The sequence below is a fragment of the Xenopus laevis genome, chromosome 3L (genome assembly GCF_017654675.1).
Source record: "Xenopus laevis strain J_2021 chromosome 3L, Xenopus_laevis_v10.1, whole genome shotgun sequence".
Lineage (NCBI taxonomy): Eukaryota > Metazoa > Chordata > Amphibia > Anura > Pipidae > Xenopus > Xenopus laevis.
The window spans coordinates 23,323,481-23,337,502 of record NC_054375.1 but is presented as its reverse complement, the minus strand read 5'-3'; the positions used below and the strand labels follow the sequence as shown (position 1 = coordinate 23,337,502).

Here is a 14,022-nt window from a genome sequence, read left to right as displayed (position 1 = left end):
GAAGAGCAATACCAATACGTTTTCAACTGCTAATATTCTTAAGCACAACTTTAGTCAGCCAATGAGACATTAAACTGAGCAGTGTCATCATATGACTCCAGTGTCGGACTGGGATGTTAGGGCCCACCAGAAAACCTTATATCGCAGGCCCACTTTCCAAACTATTATTCCTACTCTCCTCACTCAAGCTCTTTATTTTTCTAGTCTTTTATCTCTACATACTATACTCTATTCTTCCATTAAGCTTCTCAAAGAAATTTGGAATGACCATGAAATAGGCCAAATGGTTAGAATAAAGAGGGCCCACTGACACCTGGGCCAACCGGGAGTTTTCCTGGTATCCCGGTTTGCCAGTCCGACACTGTATGGCTCTCTGGGTAAAGTAAAAGTTTTGGGGCATTTTCAGGAAAAAACTAGACATACAAACATGTAGTGGCAGTTCTGATTGTAACCCCAAATCTCTGTCCAAGATTTAATGCTATAGATCCCACTTTCAACTAAGGAATACTCTGAATCTAGAATATACTGTAGTTCAGGTCTTGGTGAAATCCCGGCACTTTTTGTATGGTTCAGATTCATATGAATCCCTGATACTCAGATGAGTCAAATTCTAACCCTTAAAGTCACATGGCTTTTATGCCTATGTAACAGTAGGCTACAATGTTTTTCAGTCTATGCAGATTTATGGGGATTTTTCTCAGTTTGAATATACAAATTAGGCTTGTATTTGGCTTGGCGAGGTTGCCAGACTGGTAGACCTCTGCCTGATTTGGCCATACATTAGGCCAAATTAGGATGTTCTGATGATTGGCCCAGGGACCAGAACATACTGGCAGTTTGTGGAGACCATTTGGGAGAGGACCAGATCAACAAAGATTTTTTTGGGAAAACCCAAAGGGATTTTCAAACCTGCCCGATAAATATCTGACAATATGATGTTTGGTCATATCATAGGCTGGTCACCAGGAGGCTCACATACCTACTTTAACCAGTAGATGGATGCTGAAGAGTTATTTACATTGCTTTAATTCAAAGGCCTGCCCCTTACTGCCCCAGACTGTGAGGTGAGGTGTCAAGATGTATAGATGTGTTCAGATGTGTATATCAGTGATGGACCTAGATGTTACAGAACCTCAACAGCAAACTAGTTTTAGGGTCAAAAGAAACATATATGTCACACATATATTGAAAATGTAAATCACTGAGTAATCCTACATGACCTTCTAATATCCTGCCCCCCCCCTTCCTTATACTCCACAGCTAAAAAGAAAGCCCTGGAGCTATAAACGCAGGGGCTATATGACAAGGGATCCGAATAACTAGCAGGCAGATTACACTGGTTTATAAGATTGGCAGAATCAAATGGAGCTGTGATTGGGTGGAAATGAATGAGTTAAAGGAATTGCACAGTATAAAAATAAAAACTGGGTAAATAGATAGGCTGTGCAAAATAAAAAAAGTTTCTAATATATTTAGTTAGCCAAAAATGAAATGGAGTGACTGGATGTCTAACATAATAGCCAGAACACTACTTCCTGCTTTGCAGCTCTCTTAGTTTCCACTGACTGGTTACCCGGATGACCAAGCAGTAACCAATCAGTGACTTGGGGGGGGGGAAGAGCATGGACCATAACTGTTGCTTTTGAATCTGAGCTGCATGCTAAGAATCAATTGCAAACTCAGTTAACAGTTATGTCCCATGTGGTCCCCCCTTCATGTCGCTGACTAACTCAGAGTAAGAGAGCTGAAAAGCAGGAAGTTGGATTTTGGCTGTTATATTAGACATCCAGTCACTCCAGTCTTTATACATTACATTTTTGTCTAACTAACTATATTAGAAACAATTTTTATTTTGTACAGCCTATCTATTTACACAGTTTTTATTTTTACACTGAACTGTTCCTTTAAGGCAGGGAAAAACCAGACTGGGGGCAGAGAAAGACAGAGATGGGATGTGATGTCAGGGGTAAAAGCAGTTCACTTCCCTATCTTCTGAGCAGGTAGAAACATCCCACTCTCCCCTTTTTTACATATTTTGTGTTATCTTGGTAATTTCTCTTTATGTTCTCATATAGTCTATTAATAAGCAAATGTGGGTGTATTCCTGCATGTACTGTTATATTGTGGTTGTTTTACTTTTATACAGTAGGTAGAGGCAGCCTAATACTCACTGGTGGATATAATGACATAGTGCTGATCTCAAGTGAGGAGCGGCAGAGCAAGTAGCAATCCCTTATGGAATTCTGGCTTCGAATATTGACCTGGGGTGAGGCTGGCAAGGTCCTATTACTTGAAAATGTTGTGGCCATTTTCACCATTTATGGCTCCTGGTGATTCATTACGGTATGTAACAATGGGGTTTAATGGGATGGCTAAAGGCGAAGGGTCAATTGAGGAGTCCCCTTGTCATGTAGTCTTATCAGGAAACAATGAGGGAACTTCTAATGAGCCCTTGGATACAAGGGACATCATCTTGCACCCATTATAATGAACTACATCATTAAGAACCCTTTAAATACTGGATAATGTACCCCCGGCTGTAAATTATAAGGATATTAGAAATCAGTGAGGGGTTCTGTGACCAAATAAAGGTACAAGGCTGCAGGTTGAGTTAAAAAGGAGTAACAGTCATATATAATAAGGAATAATGTATCCCTTACTTTAAATGATAAGGATATTAGAAGTCACTGAGGGGTTCTACAACCATATAAAGGCACAAGGCTGCAGGTTGAGTTACATAAGGAGTAACAGTCATATATAATAAGGGATAATGTATCCCTTACTGTAAATTATAAGGATATTAGAAGTCACTGAGGGGTTCTACAACCATATAAAGGCACAGGGCTGCAGGTTGAGTTACATAAGGAGTATTGGACATATATAATAAGGGATAATGTATCCCTTACTGTAAATTATAAGGATATTAGAAGTCACTGAGGGGTTCTACAACCAAATAAAGGCACAAGGCTGCAGGTTGAGTTACATAAGCAGTATCACTCAAGTATTATAAGGGATAATGTATCCGTACTGTAAATTATAAGGATGTTAGAATTCGCCAAGGAGTTTTATGGACATGTAAAGGCACAAGGCCAAGGAGAGTAAGCACTGTTTAACAAGTTGTTCATAGCTCTTATGCAATATATACATTTTTTGAATTAGTTATGTGTATTTATGATATAGAGCTAGCATTTTGGTCGAGTAAGCAAATAAATGATCCACTATTATGGAACTCTGCTTTTGCCCTTGTAGACAGACAATATATATTTTATTATACTATTATAATTATGTAATAATAAATAACTCATCAACTGGGCTCTGCTATCATTGCCTTTCATTTACACTGTGCACTTATAGAGAGCCCAGTTATCTCATTCAGATGCTGCACTGTGAAAAAAAAAGCAGAATAATGCCCCTAAAGTATTTCCTGCTGCTCACACAAAACATGCATTTGTTCAGCAAAACTGAAGCAGCAATACCAAAACGGAAATATGTTTATGTCTTTCCGATAGGATTTCCTCATCAACTGCATGTCAAAATTCTTATCTAAAGCAATGTGCAAATTTATGTCTCTCTGAACATTGTGTGAGATGTGAGTCTCCTTTGCACAGACACAGAACAAATGGATTTTATTTTGCACAGTTATGTCCTGTGGCTACATATGCTAAATCCAGAGCAGCTTGCCAGAAAGTTCTTACATTCTCTTCTATATAAGTCATATACGGGCAGTGTCGGAAACCCTTAAGTGCCTGACAAACTCTTAACAGACAACTCATTCATGTCCCCACTGATAAAGAATGAAAGGGCCTACAAAGAATTTGTTCACAAATGTAGTTATCCTTTCACACAAAAGTGCATAGAAGTCATGATCTGTACTAGACGACTGAGCTTACATTTTTTTTAATCTATTGGAACTAGCTAGAGAAGGGATTGATTTATCCCAAAAATTTTACTTTTTTTTTAAATGTTTTTCAACAGTCTCATTTCAACTTTGACAAACGATCAGTAACACTTTATTTTTTCTTATACATTTTAAAAGGATTGCCTGGTTTATTACATTGTTTCAATAATTGTGCAGGTCAGCTTATTCTTAGGTTGTTAGCAGGAGTCTGTCCCTTTTTAAAAAGTCGACAAATTCAAATTTTTTTACTATAATATCTGAATTCTTTGTGAAAAAAACTCAAAATTTTCGGGATTTATTATACCCGTAGGATGAAAAAAGTCTGAATACGAAAATCTGGCATCTCAGACCTGCCGAGGTTGTATATAAATCAATGGGAGAAGTCCCGAAGATCTGTGCTGGATTCAGAAGATTCCGAAGATTTCTTGTTTTTGGGCAAAAATCTGAAAAAAATCTGAGTTTTTGGCGGAAAATCAAAAAAATCTGTACGATCCAAAATTTTTGGGAAAATATACTGTATTTATAAATAAGGGAAAATAACCCGTGCGGATTTGGTCGAAGTAAATTACAGAAATTAATTAATAAATTCAGATTTGGATAAATAACCCCTTAAGGGTCTGGCCACCTGGGCAGATTCGGGGAGATTAGTTGCCAGGCAACAAATTTCCTCTCCTTCGCGGCAAATAATCTCCCCGATCTGCCTTCCCCTGCCTTCCGCCGGCTAAAATGTAAATCGCCTGGGGGCAGGCACACGGAGCGATTCATTTTCTGAAGTCGCCCGTAATTGCCTCACGAGGAGACTTCAGGCAACTTCGAAAAGTGAAGAGCTCCGTGTGCCTGCCCCCAGGCAATTTAAATTTTAGCCTGCGGAAGGCAGATCGGGAAGATTAGTTGTTGCGAAGAAGAGGAGATTTGTCACCTGGCGACTAATCTTCCTGAACATACACGTGTGGCCAGACCCTGAGTCTTTAACTATATTTATGAAGAAGACTCATCTTTCCTTACAATAAAAGAAAAATCACCTTCCCTATGACACCTAAGGGGGCTAAAAGCTATAGGATATACAGTATACATGTATGTATATATATATATATATATATATATATATATATATATATATATGTATATATATATATATATATATATATATATATATATATATATATTTTTTTTTTATATATTTATAAAACACTAGTGGAATGTGCAGAACTGTGGATTAAAAGAATGCATTAACTGTGATGGTAGGGAACAATACAATAACACATCTTATTATGACATAGATAGATGTGCACTAAAGATTAAAAACCCTAAAAATTTGTATTTGTAGAAATTTGTAGGAATTTTATATATTGAATGTACTTCACCAGCCTAGTTGACAGGGGTCACCATCTTGAATTTTGTTAGGAATGTCAGTGGCACTGCACATGCTCAGTGTGCCCTGGGCAGCTGTTGAGAAGGTTGGTCTGGTATGGAATTCCAATACATATGCAGCATTTCTAGCTTGCTTCTTTGTTAAACTTTAGTTGTCTTTAAAAGGGCAAGTTTACCTTACTCTATCTATTAGTATCTTGGATAGACACATTATTAACAACTTTTAAAATTATCTTTAATATTTATTTGCTTCCTACTCTTACTGTCTAACTTGTAGCTGAAAATGCGATGCAGTGGATGATGTGTGGGTTGACAAAAAATTTTTTTTTTTCAAGCAGTTGGGGTTTGCAGTGAGCTGGGCCCCTTTTCGAAGATTTTTTTTGCAGGCCTGGCACAGTCTGATTATGCCACTGAATAGAGATAAGTCCTACAATATCCAGTAGTTGAGACACCGCTCCAGTAGTGAGATATTACGGCAGTGATCCAAGAGGCAGCCTTAGAGTTAAGTTTGAAGAGACTAATGGAGGATTCTGTATGGACGAATCCAGGGGAGTAATTCCACAACAGTGAAAGGTTTAATGAGAGTAGTTGGTGTGACCAGGCGGTGGCTCTGAGAGAAGTCGACCAGGAATGTACTGTATGAAGGAACAAGTGAAGAAATATAATGAATGGCTTTGAAAGTCATAAATGACTTGAAAAACCTTGATGTGCTCATAATGTCCTGTGATTAAGTGTCCTGTGGGGACACGAAGCGCGTCAGGCTATTATTTTTTATACAAGATGTAAATAAAGATTTTTGTATTACTTTATAAAAACGTTTGGACTCCTTGGTTCTACTAACTAATCAACTTATTTTAGTGTTCCGAAATAGTGCCTGCTCGTTATTTTAGGTGTTTGTATCTAGCTCCCCTTTGCTGAGGGTTTGGAGCATGAGCACCTGGACTCTTTATGGAAAGCGGTAATCTTGTCCTTATATCTAAAATGTCCATGCTTTTTATGGTTTTCAATTGTATAGGATGCAGATTGTTATGGAAATCAAGGAAGGACTTTCCATTAGAAGAGAGTGATCAACAGTTTCAAATGCAGATGATGGGTCTAGAATAGAGATATGATCTAGAGCAACTGGAGTTCATAGTAGTTTAACACAAGGCTGTCTTAGTAGAGAGCACAGATTGCCAAATTGCATAGGGTCCAACAGATTATGGCTGTGGAGAAAGAAACTGAGAAAGCAACTGAATCTAAACTGCAAATATACAAAGAAGAAATATATGGTGTGTAAATATTTGCACTTGTCCTTGCCCCCTATTCACAGAGTAGTGGGGGAATTGCTGGACCTCTCTCCTAGGCTACAGAGTCTGCTTCCTCTATAATTGCACCGCTGATGACACTTCTTTAGCTTAGCTCACAAGACTGAGGTGACATCATTCTGTGAAGAATAGGAAAACTGGACTGGGGTACAGGGATTTTTTTAATGTCCCCCCCCATTTATGTGTCAGGGCATTTTTACATACCATCATTAAAATGAAAACATAGTCCTGTTACACTGTTATATTTAGTATATTTTTTCTGCCATCTCAGGTCATTTTGCCTGATCCTGTGCTTTCAGAAAGAGCCAGCACTTCACAATAAAACTACTTTCAGACAGGCTATTTTTTCTCCTACTCAATGTAACTGCAAGAGTCACAGTAGGACTTGGATTTTTACAATTGAGTGCTATTTTCATATTGACCAGGGAGCTGTTATCTGGTTACCTACTGTACTTCTGCTGCGGGGAAAGGAAGGGGGTGACATCATTCTAACTTGCAAAGCCTCAGTAAACTTCAGCTCTGACTGAAGTTTATCAAAGCACAAGTCACGTGCATGGGGTCACCAGGAAAACTAGCAACATGTCTAGCCCCATGTCAGATTTCAAAATTAAATTAAAAAAAATCTGTTTGCACTTTTCAATGCAGAATGCTGTGAAACAGCACTATTAACGGATACTTCTGTCCTGTGACAGAACCCCTTTAACTTATTCTATAAGGTTAAGGCATGCTGGGAGCTGTAGACCTGTATTCTTAAAGTAATAGTATTTCCCCAGCTCACCAGGGCCCATGGCTGCATTTAAATTCATAATAATCCTCCAATGGGAATCCAAGCTTATCTGTGTAAATTCGGCTGCATGTTCTTAGAAGACAATGAAAGTAAAAACAATTAACATAGTTTTATAATATTGGACGTGTTTTGTAGCAGTGCTTACCAACAGTATGCATCTCATTGGTATTTCAAGTGCCTGTAATCAATAGATCCACTCCTACAGAATTGAAACCCAGATGTCAACATTTATTTTTGTTCTAAGGGCAAACACATGCACATATCTAACTTCCCTAAATCCTGTGCATGTGCATTACTGTTCCAAATTTTTCTTGTTTAGCGATGATGTTCGGGTCACATAACCATCCTCAACATCATCATTGACCTAGCGGCCCTGCTTATCCAATCAGAATCAGTTCTCAGTTGGTAAACACAGTGATGCACTGTAATTGCACACTCCTTGCCCGCTTAGTTATGAACTGCTTTTTGTAAGATCGAGCAAAGGACAGTAGTAATCACAATACTTTTTTTCTAATAACGCAAAAACAAAGTGGCAAAGTGCAAATGGCAGCTGCTCATATGCGAGTGAACAAGTATGACACAGTAATGGAGGTGAACAGTGTAGAAGACAGCAATTTTATTTGGGCATTTCAGAAGAGGGGATAAATACAATAATTTAGGCAGAGGATTGTTATCCTGCTTTTTGTTCTCCTTTAATGCATCCAATTCCAAATGCCGGAACAAAGGTTTCCCAGCACTAAACAAGTCAATCCTTCCATCCCATGTCTGATTCCAGTGTCATTTTAATGACATTATAATGGCATAATAATCTCTGAATGTAAGGTGGCTGAAAATAAGCATTCTCATTGGTCCATTATCTTGCATATTTAATTAAGTATTTGGTCAGTAGAATACTCCATGACCTGTTTTCCATGTCTAATTAAGTTGTTTTTTTTTGGTGGGCACAGTGAGAAACAGAGCTTTATGGTTGTGTTTAGTGTCCCTTTAAATAAATCTTATAACTGAACCAGAACAGGATTGACCTACCGACCTTAATGAACTAAGATGATTCTTGGGAAAATTAATATTTAATGGCCTTTAATGCACATACATTAAATTGAATTAAAACTGTAATGTTATTTAATCTCATGAAATATTTGAATTGTGGCACTATATTAATCAAAACACACAAAAAAAGGAAATTCCAAGTAATTTGACTAGTAATTGACAAGAAGCCCAATTGTGAAAGGGATACAAATTCCTCATCATGGTAAACGCCACATAGTTTGCAGGTGCAACTACCAGTAAAGCTTTGTATCATTGACTATTCAGTTAAATGGACTGTGAAATGTTATGGCTGAATGAGTCATGGGAACATATATGTTATTATAGTCAAATTCATAAGGGCTCAAGAACAAAGTCATAATTGTAGAACTCTAACAAAAATTCCTACCCTTTAAGTGTTCTTTAGAACATTGGCACCTTTGTGTGTAGGTGGTCAGACCACTAGCTAGCTCAATGGTGATCCCTGTCATACTTGCCTTGACTTAAACCAACTCCCAGCACCATGAAATTGATAGCCATTAGAGCCAAGGCGGAAATATTCTTTAGTCTCCAAGAGATATTTTCATTTGGTTTTTACAGATGCCATGTTATGTTACACAGCACTGGGGTTGCAGAGGTTTCTATGTATTTATAAGACTACTTTACTGCAGCCACGGCAGTAATGATGCATCACTTCTGCTCCCTTTAATCCTGGTGCTGATCTGCAAAATGGAGCATGCACACTAGAAGCCAATCATCGGGTCCTCTATTCTTGGCCTGGCTCTGGCTGGTGGAGATTAAACCTCACGTGCCACAGGCCTAAAGCTACATTTGAATGAGCACTGAAGTGTACTGCACCTAACACCGGCCATAAATGCAGGGCTCCTTAGCACCTTGTATCCCATGGTGCACCTCACTAGTATGTTCTGAATGATAAACAAACTAGAAGCATGCCAGGGGACACTAGTCCTGCCCCTCCTGAATGCAGCACTATAAGGCTCAGGCAAGTTGCACCAACTGCAACTAGGATTAAAGTGCAAAATAAACATAATTATTCTGGAACCTGGCATCAACCAAATGTTTGATCCAAAAGGACTTTGAACCCAATAACTAATATATAATTATATACTACATATATGGGACCTGTTATCTAGGATCCTTGGGACCTGGGGTTTTCTGGATAAAAGATATTTTTGTATTTTGGATCTTTTAAAATCATGTAAACATTAAATAAACCCAATAGGCTGGTTTTGCTTCCAATAAGCATTAATTATATCTTAGTTAGGATTAAGTACAAGCTACTGTTTTATTATTACAGATAAAAAATGATATAATTTTTTTTAAAATTTGGATTATTTGGATAAAAGGGAGTCTATGGCCTTTCCGTAATTCAGAGCTTTCTTGATAATGGATTTCTGGATAACTTATCCCATACCTGTATATTATATACTAATAAATAATATGTAAATTATACTGTTCTTTGGAGAACCAAAACACATTCCAGCCAGCATATCATAATCATCAAACTCTGAGATGTCCAAGTATATATGGCACATTCAAAAATATACTGATCTTCTTGGCACATAGAGGCACATCATGCGCAATGCTACCATGTGAAATGCAGAGTTCATATCATTACATGCACAGTGAACAGACCAACCAGAGAAACCAACATATCGCTTTTAAAGATCAAGCACAAACTAATATTCTCAATAACACAAACAAGCATAAACAAAACTATATATAATAATAATAAGCCATAGCTGGGATCTGAGATCAGTTCTGTCCTGGCTTCCACCACACCACAAGTCTCCACACAGGATTTTAGGAGCAGTAGTTCAGTAGAAGCTGGAAAAACCACTGATCCCTGCTTTACGTATACTCAACTGCAACAAATCAAGGATGAAATGCAAAAAGGAGTCCAAAGTGGTGATGTCATCTACAGCATTTTATCAAATTCAACGAGCACTGGGGGCCGAACTTGGCACCACTTAATAGTCCCCTCTCCTTTATCAAAGGCATAAACTCTCGTAATTTATAGAGGAGACTTAACATATTCCAAATGATAATGTGAGCCTGGAAAGATTGCATGAATGGAATTCCTCAATGAACTTGAACTCACCCAAGGCGAACATCAGTTTCAGGCAGGTTGGAGACAATGCACAGCAGGCAGATTAAACTGTGGCCCACTGTGCACCAAAGTTTCTCTTGGTAGCCGGCCCTGGAATGTATTGGAGATTCACGTTGTTTAATTTTCAAATCTGAAACACAAAGATAAGAGAAGTGTCTTCAGTAAAGCAATAATGGGTTGAAGATATACCCCACCAGGCAAATTAACAGTAAGCTCTGGTTTAATCAATCAGACATTACGGGGCAGATTTATCAAAGGTCAAGGTGAATTATCGAATTGAAAAAATGAGAATTTCAAGCTATTTTTGTGTATAGTCCAATTTTGATTCGAATTTGCGAACAATTCGAAAATTCGAATATTGAAATTTATCATGTACTGTCTCTTTAAAAATTCGACTTCGACCATTCGTCATCTAAAACCTGTTGAATTGTTGTTTTAGCCTATGGGGGACCTTCTAGAACCCATCTGGAGTCCTATTTGACCCAAAAAAACCTGCAACTTAATTTTGGTTGGTCTTTTTGAATTCAAATTTCGAAGTTTTTCAATTTGAAATTCGACCCTTGATAAATATGCCCCTAAGTGGTGTATTTACTAAAACTTTAATTTATCTCATGTTTAATTAAAACAAAGTTGACCTAACCTAACTTGACCCATCCACGAATTTAACTCATTTATCAAATAATCTGCGTCTTGAAAAAGTTGGTGCGGAAACAGTCACTATCAATTGAGCTAAAATTCAAATTGTACGACTTTTCCGGATTTGATGCTGGATTGCTCGATTTTTTTCGAGTTGTTGCCCAAAAACCCTGTATTTTTCAGATTAATGTACGAAACCCAGTGCAGACCACAACATCAAGAAACATCTTCAGGGACATCTGACATTGACTTCTACATGACCTCGACAGGTTTGAGATGGAGTATTTTCTGATTCAGATTTTTAGCAGCGCGCAAGTCCATTTTTTGGAACCCGTAACCGCAACCTGCAATCCGCAACCCAGACCTGCAACCCGCATTCTTAACCGGTTGGACCCACTACCCGACCCGCAAGTAACTTATCCACAACCCGGACCCGCGACCCGCTGACCATCAAGAATCAGGAAGTGCTGTAGTAAACTGGAAGTGACATCATCGAAGTACGCCACGTCTACACCCGCACCCGGAACTTCTACCCACAACCAGCAGGGTACCACAGGTTTTTGTGGGTAACCTGCAGGTATCCGACCTGCTGCAGGACTACTTTGGGGTATAATAAATCTGTAAAAATGTGTGTTTTCCCCTTTAAAAACTCAACCAGGAAAATATATAGGCCCCTAAAGGATAAACACTGAACTAATTTCTTGCATATATATATATATATATATATATATATATATATATATATATATATATATATATATATATATATATATATATATATATATTAAGTCAGTATTCTGTCTGATTTGCAATGTATCTTTCTTTTGGTGGCCATTTAGTGGAAAACCTTTAGTGGTATGATGGGCATGGCATCCCTTTGTACAAGATATAAGCAACTCTAGGGGCAGTCCTGTTGCAGCTGTGCGAATGTGAAAACCATTTTCAATAATTTTTTCTTGTAATGACGACACCATTACATCATTATGACATCATAAAATGCCACTCGCCTCTTCTAAGCCAAAGAACAATGAAGGTTTAAGCAAGTCTGAAAATACAAGTTGTGTTAAGAACACATTGATAGAAGCCACGGATAACAAAATAAATGAAAATGGATTTATACTGTACCTTTCCATTAGACAAGTTAAAAATGAATCAGTGTGCATTTGCAGACTAGGGGGCAGATGTATCAAGGGTCGAATAGTAAATTAGAATTAAAATTTTCAAAATTCACACATTTTCGAATGTAAATTGGAATGCGAGATTTATCACATTTCGACAATGGAAACAGTCCTAATTCAAATATTCACCAACTAAAACCTTCCGGAGTTTATGAACAAGTCAATGGCAGAGGTCCATTGAGCCATTTGAAGATGTTAATAGCCTTTCTGACATTCGAGGGTTATTTTTCGGGAGAAAAACTTGATTTGAATACGACTTGAATTTTCGGGTCGGAACCATTCTATCAAATATTAGACATTCTAATTTTTTCTTAAAGGGGTTGTTCACCTTTGAGTTAACTTTTTAGTATGATGTAGAGCAGTGATCCCCAACCAGTAGCTTGCGAGCAACATGTTGCTCTCCAACCCCTTGGATGTTGCTCTCAGTGGCCTCAAAGCAGGTGCTAATTTTTGAATTCCAAGCTCCAAGCAACTTTTGGTTGCATAAAAACCAGGTGTTCTGTCAAATAGAGTCTCCTGTAGGCTGCCAGTCTGCATAGGGGCTACCAAATGGCCAATCATAGCCCGTATGTGGCACCCAGGGAACTTTTTGGATGTTTGTGTTGCTCCCCAACTCTTTTTATTTTTGAATGTGGCTCACGGGTACAAAAGGTTGGGGACCCCTGATGTAGAGAGTGATATTCTGGAACAATTTGCAATTGGTTTTCATTTTTTATTATTTAAGGGTTTTGAGTTATTTAGCTTTTTATTCAGCAGCTCTTCAATTTGCTTTATAAACAATCTGGTAGCTAGGGTCCAAATTACCCTAGCAACCATGCATTAATTTGAATAAGAGACAGGAATATGAATAGGAGAGGACCTTACTAGAAAGATGAGACGGGAAAATTAGCAAAATTAATCCATTTGTAGCCTTACAAAGCATTTTCATTTTAGATGGGGGTCAGTGACGCCCATTTGAAAGCTGGAAAGTGTCAGAAGAAAAAGGCAAATAATTATAAAACTATAAAAAATAAATGATGAAAACCAATGGAAAAGTTGTTTAGAATTGGTCTATTACATACTAAGGGGCAAATTTACTAAAGGGCGAAGTGAAAATTCGGCAGCGTGACGTCATTTTGCCACTTCGCCAATTTACTAACGGTCCCTGGTGTAAATTCGCTAGCGAAGTAGACAGACTCTAGAGGTAGCTTGCACCCTTACGCCAGGCGAAGTTGTGCTCTGGCGAAGGGACGTAACTACGCTAATTCACTAAGTTGCGGATTTTACTGACTGTTACCTCTTGCGCCAGACTTTACTTCGCCAGCTTAGACCAGGCGAAGTGCAATAGAGTAGATAAGAGTTTCTCTAATAATAGTTGGATGTTTTTGCCATTTTTTACTTTTTACTGGGTTATAGGCTGAAAAAGATCGAAAATGTTTTTTTGGGGTACCCTCCTTTCCACTTACATTTGGCATCTAAACTATACAGTGGGCACATGTGTAGGGCAATATAAGACCTCTATTTAATTCTAAGTTTCCCTGGCCTTGTTTAGTGTAATGTAGTTGCTGCAGCATACATGACCATTGTACTTTAACTGCACGCATATGCTAATTAGGCATCGCTAGCGTAACTTCGGACTGCTTATCGCATCATCGAAAGCGCAACTTCGCAAGTGTTCGGTAACCTGTGCGCAACTTCGGATCTTCGTGAAT

General features: G+C 38.1%; 1 protein-coding gene across 2 annotated transcripts in view; it reads right to left on the bottom strand.

Annotated features, from left to right (window-relative positions):
* Positions 1-9,809: 9,809 nt before the first annotated feature.
* Positions 9,810-14,022, bottom strand: part of LOC108710783 — a 314,576-nt gene continuing 310,363 nt past the window's right edge. For both annotated transcript variants that reach the window (XR_001934794.2, XM_041586045.1), the window contains exon 4: positions 9,810-10,647. The gene's annotated coding sequence lies outside the window, so the exon portion shown is untranslated. The remainder of the gene's footprint in view (positions 10,648-14,022) is intronic.